This window comes from Chrysochloris asiatica, unplaced genomic scaffold (assembly GCF_000296735.1).
Source record: "Chrysochloris asiatica unplaced genomic scaffold, ChrAsi1.0 scaffold00004, whole genome shotgun sequence".
In the NCBI taxonomy this organism is placed as follows: Eukaryota; Metazoa; Chordata; class Mammalia; order Afrosoricida; family Chrysochloridae; genus Chrysochloris; species Chrysochloris asiatica.
The window spans coordinates 1,373,523-1,375,901 of NW_006408522.1; the positions used below are offsets into that span (position 1 = coordinate 1,373,523).

General features: G+C 45.4%; 1 pseudogene; it reads right to left on the reverse strand.

Moving 5' to 3' along the window:
• Positions 1–481: 481 nt before the first annotated feature.
• On the reverse strand, positions 482–1,190 carry LOC102821456 (annotated as a pseudogene).
• Between the last annotated feature and the right edge of the window lie 1,189 nt (positions 1,191–2,379).

Consider the following 2,379-nt stretch of genomic DNA (forward strand, 5'->3'; position numbering starts at 1 on the left):
CCATCCGTTCTACAGAGAACCCCTTTTGACTTCCAATAGGAATTGCCATTCCTCCACTGCTGACAGTCCACCACGCTTTACACACGACGCCTTAAGACCCTGGCACTGGGGAAACAGGGGATGATCATTCCCACTCGGTCTTTTTCTTCCGCCCTTCAAGAAATCATGAAAGTGCGCGTTTTCCCTTTACAAATGGTACATCAGATCTTGATTCCAAAACGACTTGACACTTGAATGCTACCGTCCACACAAGGAAACGTTCCGTCCAGCACATGAGAGGTCCTTCACGAGCAGAAGTCCTCAGACAGTGACCGCTGCTACAGCCTGTCATCAAGAGAGGAGAATTGGTCCATTTCTGTGAATCCTTTTTTTTTGGATGAAGAAGACCCAAGACTAGCCAGGTGAAAACCTGCAGCAGGAACCCCAGTCCTCCTGCTAAGCACCACCTACTTCATGAGCAAGTCTGAGCAGATGGATGGGGTCAGCAACAGCTCTGTGTGGACTCTGAAGGCTATCTGCGGAGTCTGAAGCCCTTACCGCCTTTCGGTGGAGTGGCGTCAGTGGGCGGATTCTTTGACTGCTTTCTATAAAGAGTTCATTGATGTTTATGGTGTTTGGGGTGCTTGTCTCGACTAAGACAGTTTGGATGGAGTCGGCGGGGTTCCTCGCATCCCTCTCCATGACTTCTCTGACGTGGGTAAGGTCACACTTATTTCCTGTGACAGCCAGAGTTCTTTCACCCAGTTCTTTAATGTTGAAAATGTCTCTTATGTCGTAGACGATGCTAGCAGCTGCAGAGCCTCGGTAATACATGGGTGCTAGGCACGGAATAGAGCCCTGGTTGGAACTCTGGGTTAATGCAGGGACTGCAAAGTCACTTTGAACAGCAAGATCTGTGGTTCAAGCACACCAGCTGCTCTTCAAAAACCTTATACAGGGTCGCTATGGGTCAGAACCGACTCGACGGCACACAACAGCAACAAGGCATGGAATCATTCTTGTCCAGCTGTACCCCAGATCAGGAATTTCTGTAAATCTTTTTGGTACTGGTCACTCTTGGTCATAGAAGATGACCTTATTGTTGGTTTGAGGTTTGGATCAAAACTATTTTCCACAAATCGTCATACAATACTCGATTTACCCACACCTGTAACCCCTAGCAGGCATATTTTGAGCTCCCTCAGCACCATGGCCCCTGGAGGGCTCGGCCCACTGCCGCTCTAATTTGCGGAGGGCCAGGCCGGGCCCATGGCTTGGGTCAGGCGCACCTTAGTCCTCAAGTTGACATCTTTGTTCTTCAACACTTTAAAAAGGTCTTGTGCAGAAGATTTACCTAATGCAATACATCCTTTGATTTCTTGACTGCTGCTTCCATAAGTGTTGATAGTTGATCCAAGAAGAATGAAGTCCTTGACAACTTCAATCTTTTCTCCATTGATAAGAATGTTGTTTACTGGTCCAGTGGTGAGGATTTTTGTTTTCTTTACATTGAGATGCAATCCATACTGATTGATCTTCATCAGTGAATATTTTAAGACCTCTTCACTTTCAGCAAAGAAGGTTGTATCATCTGCATATCGCAGGTTGCTAATGAGTCTTCCTCCAGTCCTGATGCCACGTTTTTCTTCATATAACCCAGCTTCTCAGATTATTTGCTCAGCATACAGGTTGAATAAGTATGGTGACAGAATACAACCTTGTCGCACATCTTTCTTAATTTTAAACCATTCAGTGTTCCCATGTTCTGTTCGAACAACTGCCTCTTGGTCCAGGTACAGATTCCTCATGAACACAACTAAGTGTTCCAGAATACTCATACTTTGCAATGTTGTCCATAGCTTGTTATGATCCACACAATTGAAAGCCTTTGCGTAGTCAATAAAGCACAGGTAAACATCTTTCTGATATTCTCTGCTTTCAGATCCATCGGACATCAGCAATGATATCCCTCGTTCCAAGGCCTCTTCTGAATCTGGCTTGAACCTCTGGAAGTTCTCTGACAATGTATACTTGCAGCCATTTCTGTATTACCTTTGGTAAAACTTTACTGGCATGGGATATCAAAGAGATTGTTCCATGATTTCCGCATTCTGTTGGGTCACCTCTGTTTGGAATGGGCACAGATACAGATCTCTTCCAATCAGTCGGCCAGATAGTTGTTTTCCAAATTTCTTGGCAGAGATGAGTGAGTGCCTCCTTGCTGCCTCACTTTCTTGACAATGAATATGGAAGACCATAGAAGAATTGATGCCTTTGACTTATGGTGTTGGAGGAGAATATTGAAAGTGCCATGGGCTTCCGAAAGAACCAATAGATCCATTTTGGAAGAAGTGCAGCCAGAGTGCTCCTTAGAGGCCAAGATGGCCAAACTTCGTCTCT